This window comes from Heloderma suspectum, chromosome 3 (assembly GCF_057233095.1).
Source record: "Heloderma suspectum isolate Gila_16-S chromosome 3, 16-S_ref, whole genome shotgun sequence".
In the NCBI taxonomy this organism is placed as follows: Eukaryota; Metazoa; Chordata; class Lepidosauria; order Squamata; family Helodermatidae; genus Heloderma; species Heloderma suspectum.
This window is the reverse complement of record NC_139460.1, coordinates 113,845,940-113,869,825: the sequence shown is the minus strand read 5'-3', so window position 1 is coordinate 113,869,825 and position 23,886 is coordinate 113,845,940. Positions and strand designations below refer to the sequence as shown.

Below are 23,886 nucleotides of genomic sequence, written 5' to 3'. Positions count from 1 at the left end.
GGCTCAGGTCAACTCAGCCTTCCATCCTTCCGAGGTTGGTAAAATGAGTACCCAGCTTGCTGGGGGAAAGGTAGTCACGGCTGGGGAAGGCAATGGCAAACCACCTCACTATAGTCTGCCATGAAAAAGCCAGCATAAGCGGCATCCCTCTAGGGGTCAGTAATGACCCGGTGCTTGCACAGGAGGAACCTTTCCTTTCCAAGAATCTATCAGCATTTGGAATGGTGGTCTGTCTTCTTCTTCAAACAGAAAAATGGGCAAGGTATCTGGTCAAATAAATCAGGATGTACTACTTTTCTGTTCATGTTTATTGTATTCATTTTCTGTTTTCTTAATCCATAAATTACTGCAGAATGTATATCCGTTTTACAGCATACAGCCAATGCCTAATTTACCAAATCAACCACTGATTCATATACCAGCATTATGTTTATCTTTTTGCTAGTTGACAGGGAATGAATATTTGTCATGGAATGCCATTCTTTATAGATTAATCAATAACATTCCAGGCCAACCCTAGGATAAATAGTGCTCTGGGTGAGGAGTGCCTTCGGTGCCCCCCCCCCCGGTTGTCAGTTTTGCAGGGCCACCCAGAGGATTTATGGGGCCTGGTGCAGATGTGATGTCCATCGAGAATGACATTGCTCAAAACCTTGATCTGTCAGCCACTGTGCCTGTTTGCACAAGCCAAAGTTCCAAAAGCCACATTCTGAGCAGATGCAGTGCACTATGCAACACAGCAGAACTATGTAGCACTTCCTATCTTTTGGTAAGCATTCTTTATTTTAGAATATCCATTATTTCAATCTTTTAAAATAATAAAGAAAATTTATAAATAAAAAAGGTATTCCCCAACCTCTTACAGTTTGCGGCTTTATTTTATTATTATTTATATAGTGCCTCTAGTGTTTACGGTATTTGAAGTGCTAAGTGCCTGGTAACGTTCCCTCAAAGTTAAAGCTGTGTTCCACTGGTTTTCATCTAGCACAAATGACATCAAAGTGGAAATTGAAAAAGAAACATACTTTAAAACTAATTGAAGGAAGATCATTTTTGAGGTTAGTACCCAAACAACCTGTAGAACTTTGAAAGAAAGGTTACAGACACTTTTTTTTGCCACCCTAGCTCAATGCAGACAGTACAAAGAATACAGACACTGAGCTCAGCTTGGCACCACCCTCAGCTCAGCCTGGTGCCCCCTTCAGCTCAGCCTGGTTCCCTCCTTGGCTCAGCACCCCCCTCAATTCAGCTTGGCACCTCCCTCAGCTCAGCCTGGTGCCTTGTACAACTCAGCCGGGTGCCCTCCTCAGCAGAGCACCCCCCTCAACTCAGCTTAGCACCACCCTCAGCTCAGCTTGGCACCACCCTCGCCCTCAATTCAGCTTGGCAGCCCCTCATCTCAGCTTTGTGCCCTGTTCAGCTCAGCTTTGTGCCCTGTTCAGCTCAGCTTTGTGCCCTCCTCAGCTCAGTGCCCCCTTCAGCTCAGCTTGGCGCCCCCCTCAGCTCAGCCTGGCGCCCTCCTCAGCTCAGCCCCCCTGGCGACCACCCAGCTTGCCCACCCCTAAGGCCGGCCTAACAACATTCCATCAGTCAAGTCAACAACTGCAGCTGCAATCCTCTATGCACTCTCACTTAATGCAATGGCACTTACGTCTGACTGGCCATGTATAGGATTGCATTGAATGGGTACGTAAAGGAATCCACGCAACATAATGATGGGTAGATCTCTGTTACAATGTGGATTTTCTTGCTGCCAACCTCTGCTCACATATACTGCTTTTGATACCAACTTAGCTATTATCTAACAGCTGAGTAGGGAATGGATTCACAACAACTGGAATATTTATAATTATGACTGAAATTGAAGAACAATAATTTCAGCACCTCCAAAAGTTGACTTTCCTAATTTGCTCAAGCAGCCAGGAATGCTGTAGTACACTGTGTTATCTTTGGGAGCTATCCTAATGACATTCATTATGCAATTAAAGAGAAAAGGGATTGATGAAAGGCCAAGAAGTAGATATTACAATTCTGAAAAGGAATGATTACATTTTAGAGATCACTACCCAAGCCCTCTGACATTATTAACAGAAGGAAGGGAATATATCAAAGAATTGCTCAGGCCTCATTTTTACACCCATGTGTTCAGATTTCTGATGGCAGTCAGACTGCCAAGATACTGTATGAAGTGAGTCACCATCTCTCCCTTATCTGAATGTAATGTTGGTTTCACTTTTTAAAATGTCGTCTGTTAATACTTTTTAAAATGATAGATGGTAAAATCTGTAAACCACTATTTCTACTGAAAAATAGCATTTCCATTTAAAATTGGTACTGGATATTACAAGGAAGTATCATTACTATCAACTCTCTAACACTCTAACATCACATGGACTTTCAGAAATCAATGTGGGCTATTTATATATATTTAACTATTCAGTGTGAGTGACTGCTGCTGCTAGAATGATGATTCTCTGGGTAAGGAAACCTATGCTTATTTTAATGTTAGTTTCCCATTATGAGTACATGTTCCCTTCGTATAGGGTTCTTAAAATGGAATCATATATATGCAGACTAAGCAAGCATTGTTATTTCTGTATGTTATGTTTTAAAACTCTCTATGATACACCATTTAAGCCTATGACAATCATAACTACAATTATAGGTTTCTTAATTTAAATGAATAGTTGTATACGAATGGGAAAGTCAAACTTCCTTCAGAGTGTTTTATTTTGCTTATAAACAAAACTCCTTGTTTTAAGAACAAATCCATGGACACCATAATAAGAAATTATTAACATGGGAGTTAATGTAACATAACACTACAATTCATTGTTACATACGCAGTATAAAACACCATTAGACATAATCTGGTAACCATATATAAACAAACACATTAATTTGTCTAGATTTACCAACCTGTGCGTGTGTGTGTGTGTGTATCTGTGTGAATTCACACAGATACACACACACACACACACACACAAGATGTGCAGTACTTGTCACCAAATGATCAGAAATTGTGTTCTTCAATCTGGATTCTTCTGACTGTGTGCTTAGATTTCATCTTTATTCTTTTTTATGCAAGCCACAGCTAGCCAGAGCATTTCTTTGCATTACAAACGGTTTCTTTTTGCACTGGAAAAATTAGTATACTGATGAAAATACTGCACATTTAAAGTAACCCCTGTGTCCTATTGTAGAAGTAATAAATTCTCAGATTGCTGCTGTTTGGCCATAGATTAAAATATGCATGGAAAAGAATTACAGCCATTCCCTTTCAGTCATGTGAAGAGGGAATCCCCTCTTTTGACCATGTAAGGTAACAAACGTGCAGTGGAAAGATGAACCTCCCACAAAACCAGCCAGCCAGAAAGAGCTCTGACAGGAAAGATTTACAATATGTACCGTCTAAATTCCTGTGGGATTTCAAACACAGGTGGGGAATGAGAATTTCTTTGACCTAGCCACCAGATGCCTTCTTTTTGTAAACAGAAGACTAAATAATCACATGCAGACATTAAAACTATATTTATATCTGACAAAACAGAAATATTTGCGCAGGAGATTAGGAACATGGTGTGTGTGCAATGAAGACAGCAGCAGGAAAAATACGGCTCGGTAGAGCCAACAAAATGATCAAAACAGCACCGCACACACACTTTTAGGGTCTGTATATCCGTAACTTTCCAGCCAGCTAAACATTAGCTACGCTCACTAAACTGTAATTGGGGAGGAGGGAAGCAGGAGGGGGAATATACAGAATCACCATATATGGTTGCTGAACAACCATGCAAATGTCCCCTATTCCTTTTTATTTGACCTAGAAGCAATATGGGAAGCTCTCGTGGTTGTCCAGTGGCCGCAGACATGCTTGTTCTCTTCCCCATCCATGTGAACACTTATTGAGCATTGCCAGCATGACATGGACAAGAAAAAAGCTATAGCCACAAAATCAAAATGGAGGGGCCCCAACAGCAGCAACGTATGTTCCCCCACTCCTATAACTAGCTGCAGGGGCTAGGCAGGAGACACATGATGTGGACTGGAGCAGCCTGTGGTCACCAACATGCTTGGCCCAATGTTCACTGCCCTACCATGCAACCAGGAGAGATGGCTAGGAAAGTATATGAAGTGGCCTACGGGTAAGAATGGTGCTTACTAGACCCTTACCCTTATTAGCTTCTGGGTCTTGGTTTGTAATATCTTCTTTTTCTCCCTTTCTCATAATTAAAAGGAGAGAAAAACTTGAGCTATTGCTATAGCATTTTGCTTGGAGCTGGATTTCTGGTTTCCTATATTTTGGAACACCATGTGATTTCATTATCTTCTTTGTATATGTGTCTTAATTAGGTGGCCAAATCTGGACAGAGAGAAGGCAGAGTGAGAGCAAAATCTAGAGGGTAAAAACTTGTTAGGAAATAGAGACTGTGCACTGTATTAAATGACATAGAGGGAAACCTGAGAAGGTAATTTTTGTTCTTGAGCCTAAGCATTTTCCAGTCAGTCAGTCAGATGAAGCTCAAATGTAGTGAAATAGCAAATGACAAATTGCTGTTTCTGTTGTCTACAAGGTTCAGTTTAGCATTTATTTCCCCTGCTAGCTACCTCACCCAAGTCACCACTTAATTTATTCTGAAAGCCTGCATGTTTGAACACACCCACAGGTCTCGTAAATGTTTTAAAGTTTAGGAATACATGTCCTCCAGTTTCGAGAGACAGGTATTCCAGTTTGGAAGGACTCTTAGACATATGCTGTTTTGGAGGGAAATACAAATAACTGTTGTACGTGTCTGTGGTAGTAAATTATTTTTCCATGTATAACAAAATGGTTTACTGTCTCCGGCCTCCTAAGAAGTAGGTCAACATTTCTGCTAGCTGTGAAGAGAAGGTATGACAAGTGCTCAGCAAATAATATGTGGATTTAATTTTCACTGCAAATTGAATACAGGAGGGGGAATCACAGTTTTATTTGTATCTTTAGAGAACGTCAGGTAAAGAAAGCTGAAGAATAGATACATGTATGCAGGGATGAATGCGTGACCACACACACGCACACACACTTATAATGGGTTGGCTCCAGCGGCTTTCACACTAGGCAGTGTATCCCACAGAGTCCCCCCAAAAGTCAGTCCCAAGGGTCATAGGACTCTTGGGACTAGTATGGAATATGGCACAGTGGACTGCCAACAGACTACATTGTCAGTGGAAATTCTCACCCCTTGTGCAAGCAGACGTATTTTCCCATTCATGCAAGGATCCTCTGGATCCATTCCAATCTGTGTGGTTTGGTTTTACAGTAAATGCTTGAAAATATGGTGATCGTCAGCTTTCATATGTGAATGTTGACAATCACAGACGTATTTTGTGAATGCATAAAAACTCACAGATAATGCTGGGAAATGTTGATACATACTGAAATGTGATTGACAGTGTTCGCTTGTGTATGTCTCAAAAGTGGAGAAATATCTACTGGGGGCATTTGTAAAAATTTACCAGGGACTGTCAACATTCACATTTTCAAGGTAAAGCATTTATGGCAGCTAACAAGATCCAGATGTATGGTGGACCAATTCTTCAGTAATACTGAAAGAAGGAAGAATGGCCATGGAGGGTTATTTATAAGAATCATTACAATGCCATGTACAATCCATTCAGATTTTGCATTCCCACATAATAGTTTTCACATGAATTCTTCCACTGTTGAAAGATATGTTGTGTTCAGCCTTTCTTTGCCAGAGATTCGTTGTTTAAAGCTTGACAAAATATACTTTTCATGTACTCAGTCATTGGGTATGTGATGGGTGTAGTAAAAGTATTTGCGAAGCCTGTAAATTGTTGTTCCCTGCCCTGTGGAGAGCCATTCATATGCACCCCACCCCATAGCATCTTTTCCACCACAACATTCAGAAGTGCCTTTCTCTAGGGCTATTCAACACATGCTAAAAGCTAAGCCCTGCAAAGGGTAACAGGTGCACACAACTTGCTGTTTCAGTTTGGGGGATCACCAAACGTTCAGAGTTTTCTGTGAGCAGGCAGACTGACCATTATCTTAATTTGCTAATTTATCCCATACCCCCAAATCAATGTTCTAAAGCTGGTCTTAATTATTTACAGTATCCCTGTACTCCTGATAAAATTAATCTTACTGGGCAACAGTGCCTTTTCTCTTTGATTTCATTGTTGGTGGAACTCCCCTCTAAAAAGCAAAGTGCTTACCAGTACTTCTGAGTCCATTTACCCAACCCCGATGCGCTACTATTATTAGAAATGAGTAAGAAAACAAGAACTTGAAATATGCCTCAAAAAGCTGTTACTGCCAAGTTTTAGGTTTTGCTGTCAGGAGATTTTCGGGAGCAGAATGTGTCACTTATCAACTTCAGCACAGCATTAAAGATGCCTCTAGAAAATTGGAACGAACAAGAACACATACACGTACTTACAGAAAATCTCATACAAAAACGGTTGCAATTGAGCATTTATTTTTATTTTTTTGGTATCTTACTCTTGAAAGAAACGTTATAATCATAACCCTATCCTCTCTGCAGTCTTTACTCAGTTGACATTTACACTTAACTGTGCTTTCACACCTCTCAAAAGTGGCCTAGGGTTGTCATAGCACAAGGACTCTGAAGGCCAATTTAATGGGATGTAAAATACTGAGGCAAATTGGCAAAAACCATGTGGTAACATGAGTTTGCTCTTTACTGTTAAATGTGCTGTTTGACACCTGATCATTATTTTGCCTTGTGTTTACCCATTTATACGTCATGAAATTAGACTTCAGAGCCCCCATCTTGGTCCCAGCCAAGGCCAATACTATGAGAAATGAAATTATGCTTTTGACTTGTTACTTCAGCACCCTAGCATAGTTACATAACAAAAACATTTTGGAAGACATAAACCTAAGCTGTGGCATTTGATCTTAGACCATTGCCCATGCTGTGTTTTCTACTTGGAAAAAAACAAAACACACACACACATAATCTCACTTGTGAAGTACGAGAATGCATATTATTCATACGTTTCCCATTTAAAATACATGAATGTGACAACCAGGAAAAGATTGGGCTCCTACTTCTGTATATTTTCAAGAGAAGGCAGCAAATAATGTACATCACAACTAATATGGCTTGTGAATATTTTCTCAACAGGTATCTGTATTCAAGTACATGTTGTAGAAGGCTCCCCCATTAATTAATTTTAAAAGCATTTTAAAATTCGTATTAGAATCCCATACTGTAATAAGGAAGATTAACAGTCACTTTGGCTCCACAAGGTGTTTTTAGATCTACTTTATCAGTCATATTTTACTTCAGGACATCAGCTTCAAATGAGAGCAGTAGGGCACAATCTTACAGGACTGAAACCAGTGTGCAGCCGCTGTAAAAAAGGCAAACTCCATGTTAGGCATAATTAGAAAAAGAATTGAGAATAAAACTGCCAATACCATTCTGCCCTTATACAAATCTACTGTGCGACCACACTTGGAATACTGTGTCCAGTGCTTGGACACCACACCTAAAAAAGGATATTGTAGAGCTGGAAAAAGAGCAGAAAGGGGCAACTTAGGATGCAATCCTATGCATGTTTAGACATGCTGGCTGGGGAATGCTGGGAGATGTAGGACTTTTCTCTGTCTAAATATACATAGGATTGATCCCTAAAATGATCAAGGAGCTGGAGTATCTCCCCTATGAGAGAAGGTTACAACAGCTAGGATTGTTTAGCTTGTCAAAAAATGGGGAGGGGGAAGGGGAGACATGATAGAGGTCTACAAAATTATGCATGGTGTGGAGAATGTGGATAGGGAGACATTTTTCTCCCTCTTTCAAAATACTAGAACCCGGGGTCATCCCATCAAGTTGATTGGTGGAAGATTCAGGACAGATAAAAGGAACAACAATAACAACAACAACTTCTTCACACAGCGCATAGTTAAATTATGGAATTCAGTAACAGAGGATGTAGTGATGGCCACCAATTTGGATGGCTTTAAAAGCAGGTTAGCCAAATTCCTGGAGGAAAAGGCTACCAATGGCTACTAGTCTTGATGGCTATGTGCTACCTCCAGTACCAGAGGCAGTGAGCCTATGTACACCAGTTGCTGGGGAACATGGATGGGAAGGTGCTGTTGCGCTCATGTCCTGCTTGTGGGTTCTTGGTGGACAGCTGGTTGGCCACTGTGTGAACAGAATGCTGGACTATATGGACCCTTAGTCTGATCCAGCATGGCTCTTCTTATGTTCTCATGCAAAGGGCTCCAATCTCAGAGCCTTCCATCTATCTTAAACCCTGCCAGCAAGAACCAAGTAGGGTGGGAGAAGCAGGAGAAGCTTTTACAGCCTCCCTGTCTTCTGTTTTTGCTTTCTGTGATAGATGGGCCACTTAGGGCACAATCCTATGGCCCCCAGACAGTGGCTAAACATCCATAGGATTGGTCGGTTCCTGGAGAACCAGCCTCCCCCCTCCCCTGCCACTTCATAGGCAGTGTGGATTGGCCCCGCACTCTGTGCTCATAAGAGGAGCACGGAGCGGGGGAAACAGGACGTTCCTGGGGGTGGGCTGGGGAGGAAAGGTCGTAAGTGCTGGTACGAAACTTCCTACGTGTTGTCTGGCCTCCCCACTCCACGCTCTGAGGTCCCATGGCTAGACAGCTAAAATCAACTGTCTAGCCATGACTGCAGGGTGGCTGGAGCGCAGAGGAGATACGCTCTTCACCACTCCTCCAGCCCTGCAGTGGATAGGCGATTGCCTCTGAATTCGGAGGCTGCTGTATACCCCCATAGGATCGCTCTCTTCGTCTGTCTAGCACACCTCTCTGGCTATGGACGGGGATGGAATTGAGAGGCTTGTGGGTCCAGCAGATCCATGTCCTTTTTCTTCCCTGTCCAAAGTTCCACCACCAAAAGCCCATTTGCTCCCCTCCCAAGGTCATGACAATCCAAATGGGGATATCTGGCAGGTCATAGTTCTGTCTGCAGCCCCAGAGAGGTAAATCCCCAGTATCCTATGGCCCCTTATTGATTGCTTAGTGGTCCCTGAATACATCATGGATTCTCAATAAGCTATAGCAGTCTTTCCATTTGGATACATTCCATGATTAAGTCTTAATTTTCCATCACTTTGCCTGTTAAATCAAAAGTTTATTTTTAGACAACAGCTGGAGGGAGCAATCCTATGGCCACTAGTCAGTGACTAGACGGCCATAGGATATGTGGCTTTCTGGGAACTGACCTTCCCACACTTCCGCACTGCCTCGCAGGCAGCGTAGAACAGCCCTGTGCTCCGCGCTCGCAAGAGGAGTGCAGAGTGGCCCAAATGGGGCATTCCTGGGGGGTGTTCCGGGCCGGGGAGGGCAGAAATGCTGGCACGACATATCCAATGTGCCATACAGCAGCCTCCTCCCCACTCAGCCCTCCCACAGCTAGACAGCCTCAATTGGCTGTCTAGCTGAAAATGCAGGGCAGCAGAAGTGCAGGGGGAATGATCCCCTCCATGCTTCTCCTGTCCTGCATTGGATAGGCGGTCATCTCCGAGTTCAGAGGCGGCTGCCTATCCCCATAGGATTGCACCCTTAGTAATGTGTTGTTGTTTTTTACTAGAAATGCACTGGATTAGGTGTACTATAAAAATTTAAATCTGAAGAATACATAGTTATTCTAACTTTCTGCAAACAATGCTTATATGAATTTTACTGTGCAAGTTAGATCATCTCAGTTTATTATATTTTTTACTGTACAAAGGCAATTTAATTGGTACTTTAAGAGAAAGGTGTATCATGTATGAAGAAATGCCTGCAACGTATATAGCGTATTTCTAAGAAAAATTCCTTTGGCACCTTAAAGAACTATCATTTGGCATAAATTGTGGTGGCTTAATGCCCTTTCATCAGAGGCATGAAACTGTTTCTTACATTCTTAAGAAAACACATGGGTAGTATCAGAAGGTGGGTTGGGTGGAGAGATAAATTGTGCTGAGCAAAATTAATACAAGAACCAGTGAGAGTAGTATAGTCCCAGTACTTGTCCGCTAGCCTGTTTTGTGATTGTGAATCTATGGCCCTGCCTCTGATAAAAGTTTTCGCTTCAGTGCCAGATTCTTCCTTGAACAACTATTCACTTAGCCCTATGCTCATATCTGGTTACGTTGCTGCCTTACAGCTGAGCTGTATATTTCATTTGCCATAGGAAATTGGCATGCTGTGGTGGGTATTGCAGCCAGCTTGCAACCATAACTTATATCAGCCTTACATTTCTATAGAGCCCAATAGCTGTGGGGTTTATTGTCTTAATGCGAAGGTATTACCCATCCACGTCAGCCTGATCCTGATCCTATGAAGGTTGCTATATGACACTGCTTCCCTCTGACAGTATGTTTCTGTTTTTATATTTGGAATTTCTAGATACTTGCTATCCCCTCACCCAAAGAAGAACTGGAACAGATAATATGATAAATATTTCTCATTGAAAATGTGTTTTAAAAAACATTGACAGAGCAATTCTAAACCCCACCAGAGAGCAGATGGGGGCAGTTAGCACAAGGTGGAGGTGCCCCAATGGAGAACTCTGACCATGGGGCAGGACATCCGTCCTGGCGTCTTCCAGTACACCTGCAGAAAGCTCTGCAGGCATTAGATCTACCACCATCTGTGCTCCCCACCAGTGGAAGGGGCCCAAACAGTGTATTCTGGGAGCATGTTGGGGTGGCCTTGGATCCACCAGATCCCAAAGCTGCCTTGCTCCTCTGACGTGGCCCAATGGTTTCAATTGGAGAGTGGTTTTTGTTTTTTTTAAGATCCACTGGGGGGAAGGAAAAAAGCCACCCACTCCAACCAAGCTGCAGCAAACCAGCAGGGCTTTGGAAGTGGCAGATCCTCTGCTACATACCTCCCCCACTGCCTCACTTAGTATTGTTCTGTAAGTACAAAGCAAATACTGGTGTGACCTTAAACAAACAAACAAAGGATTAGCCTTCCAATAACAAAACCAGATTATGGAATAGAGGTTGCCTATTTCTTCTGCTATGAAGACCACAAAATTGAATTTTGAAGTTTTAAATAAGAAAACAATGTGTTTTTCTTTCTGATTTATATTTCTCTCAGGCCGCTTATTAGTTTTCAGCTTTAGGTGATTTCTTTTAATCAGCTAACAATTTCCTGAAATTTGTGTTACATATATATAAAAAAATTGTAATTGTGGGATTCCATTCCTGAACCTATAGGATAAAGCCAGAAGAGAATGGAGAAATATATGGGGGGGGGGGCGGTAGATAATTTCTGTCTGTATCCTGCATCTGCAGAAGAAATCCCCCCAAATAATGTACTGATACTCACTGCAGAATGGACTGTTTCTGCTGAAGGGTGAGGTGGGGGCGGGGGGAGGTAGATTTATTTTATCTTTTACACACATCTTTCCTCTTCTTATTTTTATATACACCCGTAACAACCATCACCTACATTTCATTTGCAGTCAGGAAAAAAAAACAACCCTAATGTGTGTTAATGTTGTCTGCCTGAGCTGGAAAGGAAACTGTAAATTTTATACAGTCTGGTAAAAATATTTGGCATTTGCATCTTAATAAGTCTGTGGAATGAAGCTAGTCCGGGCTGTTCCCTTCCCCCCACGCTTTCCCTCCCGAAGGCTTCAGTACAGCGCTGTAGTGTGTGAGCCGCCCGCTCCCTTCCCCCACCAGCACACATTACCATCCAAATTCTGTGCTGTCTAGAAAGGTCATGTGACCCTCATCAGTCTCCTGGGGTGGAGGAGGGGAAGCAGATTGAACCTGTTCTTTGTTAAGAGGTCAACGCCAGCTCCCGGCGTAGGGGAAGAATTACCAACTGCTTTCGAATAGCTGGGCACTCTGTTCGCCTCCCTCTGCTGACGCTGGAACAAGATTTATTTAGTCCTCTGCTTCCCCCCTCCCCCCCCGTCTCTCCTACACACGCACGCACAGGATAATCTGCACAAGGCATTTTTCGAATCTTAAGGAGATCCATGATTTACACCGCAAGTAAGAAAATGGCAAACGCTCAGAGGCTCAGCAAATATGATTCCAATGGCAGGGTATGTAATGTGTCTGACACAACCTTGATTTAAACAACAGAGTCAAAGTTAATCCTCCTTCTGGAATGTGTATTGCACTGACTATACTTAGGAAAGGGGGAAGGTGGGCAGATTCCATTTGGTAATAATACTAATAGAACAACAGCATTAATAACGATAATAAAAAAATAAAAATAAAACGGCAATAACCATAATAATATCACGAGTCACCACACCTAGGGCTGAATCCGGATTTAAGGTGGATCAATTGCACTGGCAGAAGTGGACCTCCCCGCCCTTCCAGCCCCCTGAAAATGCCACACAGAGAGTCAGGAGACCCTGCTGAATGGGATGGGCTGTGGTGTGGGGGAAAGGGGGGAAATCCCTCAAAATCAGGCAGAAGGTCCCTCTTCCGGAAGACAGATTGTGAACCCAGCAGCGCCACGAGATTGTATTGAATTTTGTGAAGAGGTAGATGCATGTAAAACACCCTCATTTACCTGCATGGCCCAAAAGATATGGAAATATCTGCACAGTTCACAACTGCATAATCCTATAGAGTAGCTTCTGTTAACAATACTGTGCAGTATGAGGAACCAGGATCCTTTGCTTAGGAATTTGTGTCCCATTCCTCATCTCATAAAATGGGACAGCCCCCAACCTTCAGCCCCTTGGAGGGAGGATGGGATAAAAATGTCATCTACATCATCATAATCCCAGGCCAGGTAAGCTGTCTCCCCCTTGACGCTTGTATTTTGCAGGTGCATTTTGCGCCAGTCTCTGCATCTCCAAAGGGCCACAAATGTTCACAGGATGCCTTGCATGTGGACAGGAGGAAATCCTTTTCTACTCCTGCTTCATGTCTGGGAATAGAAGGTATGGGTCCTCCTTCTGGTGTAAGGGAACAAATGGTCTAGTAGCTCTGGTGTTATTGAAGAGCAGGGGTGGACAACCATTTTATCCCTGAAGGCCAAAGGAATGATATGTGATGAGCTGGGGGCTACGCACGCACACATGTCACACGTGACGCACACTCTTCCCCCTCCCATCTCAACCTGTAGGGATAGGGAGATTTAAACTTCCCGTCCCTGTATGCTGAGATCCTTACTCCCTGCTAATCAGCTGGATTGGGGGGAGGTACACAGTTTAAACCGTGCTCCTGACAGCTCAGGATGACTCTCCTTCTGCACCCTTTTCTCCAGAACGATCACAGTCCCGACAGCTCCCCAAACAGCTGTTTGGCGGGCAGTCGGGAGCATGATTGTGCATGTGAGGAGAGTCATCCCTGCATGCCCTCTTTCCCAGCTGGATTGTGGCAACAGTGGCAGCACAGGGGGCAAATTGAGGCGACCTGGCAGCTTGGCCATCTGCAGCAGGCCACACGGGTAGCCAGTGGGCTGCAGGTTGCCCATACGTGTGGTAGAGACTCATAGGATGCGGCCGTTGCAGCTATGAGACAACCACTACTCAAGCTAGAGAGGGTTCCTATATTTTTATTTTTTTCTTGTGGGGGGAAGAACTACAGGAGGATCCAGCTTCCTCAATATGCTGAAGTGGCCCAGCCCCTTCCCCTTTTCCCTACGTGATCCAGTTCATAGCCAAAGGCCTAACAGCTGAGAGAGGGTGATACAGAAAAGGCTGTGCTTTGCTCCTGCCTTTTCAGGAAGAGAATCCTAACATGGACAAATTTTCTCAGCTGTCACAGTAAACAGAATTGCTGTGTGCCCTGTTCTCAGGTTCCACCAACACATTCACCACATCATTGTAGAGGTCCTACCCTCCATGTCCCCGCTGAGCCTGCCCCACTCTCTGCCCTGCTAGTGGAGGACTCTCTGTGTGTACAACCGTCTGTGCGATTGGGAATCATAGCACAAGCCCCTGAGCCTGTTTGCATACAGCCTATCCCCACATTCTGCCAAATGCACACAGGTCAGGGGCGTTCAGAGCATTATGCCTACTGCTTCTTTCATTGATGTTTTTCTCAAACATCCTGTGAAGAAATGAGTGACCTTTGGGGTTACACAATGTTTGCAGTGCAATGCTAGGATGGAATTCCCCTGTACCACAATAGTAAATACTTTCTAAAAGTCATGACAAGGAGATAGTTCTGGTCAGGAGAAGTTATGCCTCCAGTGGTGTTATATTGACTCTAAAACAGAGACTTGTGTATGTGACCAACCAAATGGTTGCAAAACATGGGAGAGACCCGGGAGGAGGATGACGTCATGTAAACCACCCGCAAACTACCATGAGTGAGGAATCACAAGCACACAATAAATGCCTGGTGTAGAAAGGCTTTTGGACAGCACTCACTCAAGCAAGGCACCATGAGCAATGTCAGAGCCCTATAAAGCTTTTTGGATCATGATTTTGGTGGACAAAAGCAATTACTTTTGTCTTAGTCTAAATGTGAAATTGACCTTCTCAACCAGCACATAACTTGTCTGGTGCAATCTCTGAATGACAAAGAAGTAACACAGTAATTTACCTTTATAGACCATATGCTGGATTCAAAGGCTTTCTTTTGCATCTAGGGTAAAGTTCAATAAATATTGGCATTACGTAACTTCAAGGTTGGAGCTACGTAATGCAGTAAACATTGGGCTCCAACAAAAGAGACAGGCTCATGTTGAATCTCCCCTCCTATCATGTGTAGGATCTTACCAGCATCTTAACAGGTTCCTAATGTCATCACACTACATACTTTCCCAGCGGAAGAGGAGCAGAGGAATACTAACAGCTCATAAGGAGCATATCCTGGAGTGTGAACAAAATAGGGTTTGGGGAATGTGTTCCATGAGTTTAAAAGCCGACATTCCCTTATGCTATATGGGACTTTTCGGAAGAAAGGAAAGAAAAAAGGGCAACTTTGCCTTTTTCCCACTCTCCAGAACTACCACTACCTCCCAGGCTATAAAGGGCAATAAAGTGCTCAGGTTCAGGACTGGCAGGCAATCGAAACCTGAGCCCTCTAGTGCTATATAGAACAGCAGGGGAAGGGCTCGAGGTGGTAGGAAAGAAAGTACTTTTTTCTGTTTCCACCACCCTCCCCCTTCTCCCCCACTGCCCCCGTCTCTGCCCCCAGAAGCCTGAAAAGCACTACAAGGCTCCTGTTCCCAACTAGGGATATTCCTGAACAAGAACAGTCCTAAGGGGTTGGGAAGCGCTGTAAAATTTTGTTGCAGGTCCCACCTGTTTTTGTCAATAGGAGCCCTCAGCAGAAGTTAACATAGATGCCGCTGCTAATTTCCATCCCACAGCCCTTAATTTATTAGCACCAAGATGAAGACACCAGAGGATAGAAATAGCCAACTGACAATAAATAAATATGCATTCTAGTGCTGTTTTCAGCACAAACTATTCTATGTATTTCTCTTTTTGTTACTCCTCAGCGTCATGATATTCTGCTTTCTCTCCTGTTCATAGCTGGATAATAAATTAAATGATGATTTTGACACCTTCCCCACTTCCTCTTCCCCTCTGCTCCTTCACTGTAAACTACACAGACTTGTGCTTTTGACCACTGAGGCGAATGTCAAACCCCCCTCCCCTCCTGCACACAGACACTTCCCAGCTTGGTATATTTAGCTTGAGGTTGTAAGAGGAAGAAGGGAGGGAGGAGATGATAAACTAGAAGCTGATTCTTGACCTTTGTCCTCTGTTTAGATAGAGAAGTGGGTGAAAAGGTCAAGGAAAACAATTGTGGGGCTTCTTTTTTTCCTTGAATTGCCTACCAAATAAACTCATGAAGGGGATTTAAAATATCTATTTATGGGAGGTTTTAATCTCTTTTAGGATTGCAGATGTTACCTTGGCTGGTACTGAGGAGATTCTAATAATATGGGGTGGGGTGGGGGGAGCCTTCTCCATCTCTTCTGTAGACAGCAACTTATTGCAGAAAATTCACTTTAAACTATTAGTTGTCGTGATGTTGGGGGAGAACAATGTGTTTTACCTAAGATTTTCTGAAATTATTGTTAGGATATCAGCTAATTCATTAAGATTTTTAATTTCCTGTTACTATGGAGTATCTAATAACTGGAGATTTAATATAATGCAAAAGAAACATTTTTTTTTCATGCACATAATGGCAGTGGGTGACTTTATGCATGTTTGCAGCACAATCCTAATGATCTTTACTCAGAACTAAATCCTTGCTTCCTTAAAAATATGTATGCTTAGAACTGCAGCCTTTTTCAAATGTATACTCTCTTTCTGCTTGAAAACCCCTGTGTTGTTTTATAACTACGGCCAGTTGGGTATAGTTAGTTTGTGCCGAAATATATTGGTGCCCTATAACTTTCATCTGTATAAGTGTTCTTGTTAATAAAGGAATCCTCTTTTCTCATATAATAAAATTGGCAACACATCACTGCGAAAAAGAATTGTTAAATGATAGAAATAACATGCTGTGTCTATTTAAGAGCCAGTTGAATGTTTTCCAGCTAACTTTATTCTAAATGAAAACAGATTTGTTTGCAAATTTCTGAGTGGATTTAAAAAACAACAACATCCAATATACAAATATTTTGTTTACATGGAATGATTGGTTGCTGAATCTCTTTGGTATAATATTTTACATGGTCTTTTCCTTGCTTACTTTATTAACAAACAAAAATCCATTCAAAAATTGTACAATGTCCGTTTGCATCTTAGTGTGGTTCTTCTCCCTACAGTGGGCTTTAAAGGTTTAAACAAACAATTCACCATTACTAATAAGGAAAATAATTGTTTACCAGACAACATGCTGATCTAGCAATGGAATCATTATGCAGAAGCAGGCTTCTATACATAGATCCCCAAGCTCAGTGGCCTTCAATTTGTGTTCATAGGAACCTGGTTTGGAGATCAGGGAACATTAAGTCTGGACCAGGACATATTTGACATGTCAGCTATAAATACTAGGGCAATCCAATGTTAATTTCTGAAAACATGCTACATTTGTAATCATAAGCACACGTACTAGGGAGTAAGTCCCATTGAACACAGTGGGAACACTTCTGTTAAACATGCTTAGGAGTGTACTCTAAAGATAGGATTCCAAGATCCAGACCCCAGAAAGGCTGCTGTACCTTTAAGGTCTTTACAGACGTGTTTGTTTGTTTGTTTGTTTGTTTTTGTGAAGTGCAGCGTTTTACATCACTGGAGCACTCAGATGGGGAAAGTGTACAACTATGCAAGGCGTAAGAGTCAGAACCTGGGAACCCTTCTTGAGGACGAGTTTAAATCATTGTTCTTCCATGTAAGTTTTCTTTTATGAGTATAACCCAAAGCAGTAAGACCTACATATAACGATATCTTGAACACATATTGAAAAATAGCCACAGTTAGGTGGTAAACACCCAATAATACTTCATCATAGGGGAGCAATAAGGAACGGTCATATCATGACAACCTTTTCCATTATGGAGGATTATGTAAATCCATCCTCAGTTCATCCTATACATTTGAGGTGGTACGAGGAATCTTCATCATCCTTTTATGTTCCTGAACTGGTTGACAATTTGTATTTCCATTGTGTATACTGGTAACTTCCATTTACACATTCGGGTATGCAATTTCTCACCACTTGATTTTGATGAGTGTGTCAACTGACTCCATTGTGTCTTGAGTGAATGGAAAGATCTGTCTGTGGTATTTGCAGTTCATTCCCACATCAAAGCCATTAGCTACATCTATTGCTGTACATTCTTGTTCACATGGACACGCAGTTGCTGTGTATACATTTGTAATTGCCAAAGCAGGTCTAAGGGGGCCGTTAACCAGATGTGTGGTACACACAGAGTACTCTTAACAAAATGGGAAAGAGCTACTTCTAAAATGTGGAAATCAGTTCCCATATGCAAAGTCCAAAATATGAACTTTTTAAAAAATAGATTTTTGTTCTCAAAACACACATGAACATTTCCTTACAGAAGATAAAATTGGCTTGGTTAGTATACCCACCTCTGAGCTAGGGATGGCGGAGAATTTCTCCACAAATCTTCGGGAGGCCGAATGCCAACGCATTCAGCCCCCCGAAATTGGTGGGGAAATTCTCCACCGGCCCCCCACCCCCCCCGGGATGGGACTTACCGTGGCCGAATGTCCCTCTCGGCGGCGGGTCCTGGCGGCGGTTCGGCGGGGGCGGGGGCGGCGGCTGGTCTCCTGACTGGCTGCCGCCGCCGCCATTGCAAAAAAAAAAAGTAAAGTAAAAAAAAAAAAAAAACACCCGTGATAGGCTACGTAACGATTTACGTAGCCTATCACGGCTAGATTTCCAAAGTCAGCCGTGATAGGCTACGTAAATCGTCACATAGCCTATCACGGGTGACTTTGAAAAAAAAAAGCGCGTACGCAAATGGCAGCGGCCCATGGGCGCCGCCATTTGCGTTCCTTATTTTGGCACATCTAGTCTACGTAAATATTTGCGTAGACTACGGCGAAAATAAGGGAACTCTATTTGCGTTGCCCTTATTTTCACCATAGTCTACGTAAATCTTTATGTAGACTAGACGTGTCAAAATAAGGAACGCAAATGGCGGCACCCATGGGCCGCCGCCATTTGTGTACGCGCTTTTTTTTTTCTTTTTCAAAGTCACCGGTGATAGGCTACGTGACGATTTACGTAGCCTATCACGGCTGACTTTGGAAATCTAGCCGTGATAGGCTACGTAAATCGTTATGTAGCCTATCACGGGTGTGTGTGTGTGTTTGTTTTTTTTTTACTTTTTTTTCGCAGCCAGGTAGACGGGGCGCTCCTACCTGGCCTGAATTTCACCGGCAAGGGATGGGGCGCCTCCCCCCCGGCCTGAATTTCGGCCGGGCGAGGCGGGGCGCCTTCCACCCCTCGCCTGAACTTCGGGGGGAGAACCAAAGCGCCTCCCCCCCACCGCGAAGCAAGCTTCGAGAACAGGGTAAGGGACTTTCGTCCATCCCTACTCTGAGCACATCTGTCAGTATACCAGTTCTAATAGGCCTAATTTAGAAGGGAGAAAAATATAAAGATTGGGGAAATTAGTTTCCCCAAATAAAGAGGGAAAGATGGTGGTATGGAAATGGCTGAGCAGGGAATTGAAAGGCTATATGACAATGGAAGCTCGGATGCTGGTGATAAAGGTGGCCTGCCAGGGTGAAAATGGACATATTTAAAGCCAGTCTGGTGTGGTGGTTAGAGTGTTGGACTGGGACTCAAGAGATCTGGGTTCTAGTCTCTGCTCAGCCACGAAGCTCATGGGGTGACTGGGCCAGTCACTGACTCTCAGCCTAACCTACCCCACAGGATTGTTATGAGGATAGAATGGAGAGGAGGAGGACAATGTAAGCTACCTTGGGTTCTTTGCAAGAAGCAAAAGAGACAGGATATAAATGTAATAATAAATAAAATAAAAATAAAATATTTAGGAAGAAAGGAAAAGAAACACAGCAAGAGCAATTATAATTACTTGACTTCAGAGGAAGGGGAAAGCAAAGGACTTCACTTCCTGGTTGGTTTCCAAAGATCTTAAAAATGCAGTGGCAGAAACTACCCTCAGGTTTCTCAGCTTACTTCCAAATGACAAAAGTGGAGCAATAGCTGCTTATGGTAGTATTGACAACTAAATGATCAAGAAACAGCCAAAAGAATGGCTTTGATAATTTGGTACTTGGAGCGATAATGGGGAGACTGAATAGGGGCTAAGCCTTTTTTTAGGAAGCCCAGAGCCACTACAATTTTGGTTAAAAATTCTCAGGAGTTAAAGGTAACCTTTGAAAAGATAAATATTCAAGATATCCAGCTTTATTGTCAGACACTGCTGAATAGTTCAATCAGCTGTTTTTTGTATAACATGGTGCTATCAAATCATACTGTAGGGGAGCTATCAGACAGGATTTATAAAGATTAAATGCTTCACTGTGTTAAAACAAGTGCTAGACCTGTTGCAATCTGTGTAGGAAGAAGGGGCACATTCCAGAATGGTAGCTGTGTTAGCTCATGGGAGCAAACAATAAAAAGTCCCATCGCACCTTGGAAGCCTAACAAATGTGTTGTGGCATGTACTTTTGTAGGCTCTTTGACAGAGTCAATTTTGTAGAGTCAATTTTACCAGATATGAAGTGGTCTACAATACCAGTAGATATATATACCTTGTACATATGGCGGTAAACACCCAGTTTCTACATAGATGGGAACTATGACTGTGGATGGCTTTGAAAACATAAATTCCCCTTCAGTAGAATCCAAGGATATGAAGTGTGTGGGCTGAATGTCCTGTGATAAACACCATGGGTTTGGATATTCAAGAATAATCTATCTCTCCACACACATGCGCGCACATACACACCTCACATGGACTATGCTGGCTAGAGCTGATGGGTGTTGTAGGCCAGCACATCTGGAGGGCCACAACTTGCGCACTCCATAGAATGTGGAACAGAGTGATTTTTGTGTGTGGAAGCTCTGCTATTGCTATGTGTGGATAGTAAGTCTAAGATGAACATTTGGCTCTGAGGATCCCTCAACTTCATTCTACCACACTTTAAATGTCAGTTGTTTTGTCTGTTTCCTACCCCGTTGACTAAATGTAGTGCAACCCAAGACTTGTGATCTCCCTCTAGACAAGAAATGAAGCTTTTCTTTGGCATGATTCAGTCCTTGGAAGAATGTAAATCTTACATAGATCTTTTCTCTATCTCAGCACTCCTTATGGCAAAACCAATAGAACTGTGGCACCTTAACAAATTGCATAAGACTCTGTTGTTGTTTTCCTGCAACAGATTTACATAGCTAGTTGAAACGTACTTCAATGCTAGTGATGGGACAGAATCCACCACCTCACCTGAAAGCAATAGGCTAACTTGGGGGCAAGGCAGGGGAGGGCAGTAAAGCAGGCCACGTGGAACACAGGGCTTAGACCTCCAACAAGTAATCGTCAGGGGGCTGCTTCTGCCCACCCCTTCCACATCACCCAGCATCAGCTGCCTCAGGTGACCACCTCACTCTGTCTAATGGCAGGGTCAGCCCTGAGAAACTGCAATGAGCATGCGTGTGCTTCTTCCATAATTACTCTTCACAGGTTGTAATGAACCCACAGAGGTAGGGTTGAGGGTGACAGAACAGTTTGGTGAGCTTGCAGCAGCCCCTATACCAGTTGCTTTTCCATATGCTGCTGTTTTGTCCTGTGCAGGAACACAACCACAGGTTTGTCTCTTTATATCTGGCAGCACTAACTAAAGGAGCAAACTGAAAGTGTTTGTTGTTTGCTGTGCTCCTGCGGTAGCCCCCTTAAACTGTCTCAGGCACTGCTCCCAGCCCCCAGCCCTCGGAAACAGAATTTTTGAAATCTAACGTTGGCAACCCTATAATTTATCCAATGAAGTTTCAATGTAGCAAACTGAGAAGCAAATTTTTCCACAAAGTTTGAGAAAATCCATACATTGGATTAAATAGTTGGTTTTAAGTCATGTTAAAATAACATGCACAGATACATTTTGTAAAGCGATAAGCATAATTTCGTAATGGACGTAACCGTAATACATGTTTAAAAGATCAACCTGAAAGGGCCATGATGCAAGGATTAAATTCTGAAATCATCTGGATATGATTTTATTAAGTTAGATGGAAAGTGCTCATTTCCATCAATCTTTTGTCTGTATAGTTGTTCTTTGTCCTTAGCTTGCCTTAGGGAAATGTTTTAGTTTAACGTCCTTCAGTGTATGGAAGTCACAGTCTATGTAAGATATTTGATTATAATATCTATTTTTGCAGTGCTTAGTTTTAAAAAAGGAAAAATCCCAACACTGACAAAACATTCTGGTTTTGTTTTGCATTTTGTTTTTAACTCAGAGTAAGCATTCAAATGGAATTTTAACTAAGGCCTGTTCCAGCTCTTATCATGTATGTAACATAAGCAGCCCACACACAATGAATGAACTAAATCGAAATATAGAAGAACCTCAACTACAGGCCAAACTACACATTACACTAAATGCATGAATTTATCTGTTTGGTGTCAATTGCAGCTTCCCTTCTGCAGCAAATAGCAGCTTCGGATTTTCATTGGGACTATGGCACAGAGGGCAAAAGTGAAGCGGTCCCATTCGTGATAATTTCCCCTACCCCTGCTGTTTTAAAAGAAATAATCAGTCACATTAAATGCAACCACACATTCCCTAACTTGCCTGTTTCTGTCTCTTATGTCACGTTCAGGGCACTTGTGAGCAGCCCCGGCCCAAGGTCTCTCACCACATGAGGCAAGAACACACGTGGCCACTGCGTGCCCCTCCCAGCGGCAGGGCTGTTGTGAGAGCTCGGCTGGCCAGAACCTGCAAGAGCTCGGCTAGAGCCCACAGCTGCTGCTTCTAGGCCTGGCAGCAGCAGCAAAACTACAGCAAAGGGGTGCGTGACATGAGAAAAGCAGGGCACTCAGCTGCTCTAGAGAACCCCACTAACCATTCTCCTGCTCCAGCAAATGCCATGGTGGGAGAGCAGCTGGCAGGGATCTCCAGAACACCTGCTGGGGATAGCAGCGGCCCCTCTGGCAGTAGTGCAAGAGTGGCACGATTTGATGCTCCTTCCGCTCCACCACCTGATGTGGCCACCTCAGTCAGCGTCATGATAGGGCCAGCCCTGCTTTAGGAATTGTTGGGTGCTGCTCAAGTTAAATCTATGCAACTTTCAGGTGGTTATTACTAGAATAATTCACAATGATATTCATGCAAGACAAGAGAATCAAAATAGAAATAATTATCAACTACGTTGGACTCCATTTATTCTCTTTTGGGAACACCACCATAATAAAGAGGTGGTGAAACACTTTTAATTGGTTTCAGCGGTATATCTTTCACTGGAAGAATGCATGAATAAGGGAAGTTATTCATACCCAGGTTTATACAGGGAGGGAGAGGGGGATAGTATGTGTGTGTTATGTTCACTCTGTAATGATACATTCTTATGTAATAATTGTTTTATATTAAACCAAAACCTTTAATTTAAAGATCTACATTATAAATCTTATAACTCAGATCAAGACTATTTCTGTAACGGGAATAAATCGGGAATGTTCAGAATTAGTACTCAGGAAGTCACTCTACTAGAAAAGTGCATCATTAAATAATTTCCTCTTTTAACTATCCTCATGAGAACATAATAGAGGACAGATCTAATTTTACAAAATATTTTTGCATTTGGGTCTCAAAAGACATCTGCTAGTTATGACTGAAAAGCCAGATTCTAACACGTTGTTGTAAGCCAATATTTTACTCCTCAGTTATGCCATATAAATATAGTAGCAACTTGCTCTGCAATGTTGAGTGTCGGGATCCGCAGTTGTGCAACTGAAATGTTACATGACTTTTCACTGGTCTCTTTCAAAGCATTTACATTTTGCAACTAGATCTTTTTGTGAAAGGTATTGATACTTAAGAACAGTTTTTATATTTAAGGCAATACAACCATTGGCATTTCTCTAGTTAAAGGAAATAAGCAGTCCAATCCTATACTTTTTACTCAAAAATTAACCCTACAGAGTTCAAAGAGTCTTATTCCTAAGAACTGTGCTTAGCATTTCAGCCTTAATGTGTGGTAATTAACAGTGTCCTTCTATTCATGGAAGGGGCTTCTATCCAGTGGAGGCTTTTGTGAACAAAAGTAGGAGACCGTTTTTTCTTATGCCCCAACACCACTTCCTATGCTGTTGTGATAAGTCTCCTAACCCTCTAGAGCATATGGGGAGCACAGGGAGATGTAGGAGGAAGGATGAATAGATGAAAATCATTTTTCACACACACACAGTCCCATTACAGGAAACTCCACTAGATCCCAGCCACTTCCATGAACAAAGGGGAATCACTGGACCCAAGCCAATGTCTTTGATTTAAGCCA

General features: G+C 42.7%; 1 long non-coding RNA gene across 1 annotated transcript; it reads left to right on the top strand.

Moving 5' to 3' along the window:
* The first annotated feature begins 11,923 nt into the window (after positions 1–11,923).
* Positions 11,924–23,030, top strand: LOC146350096 (uncharacterized). Its single transcript, XR_014788826.1, has 3 exons — positions 11,924–12,065; positions 17,175–17,286; positions 22,213–23,030. It is a non-coding gene; the product is annotated as an uncharacterized LOC146350096 (long non-coding RNA).
* Positions 23,031–23,886: the final 856 nt, after the last annotated feature.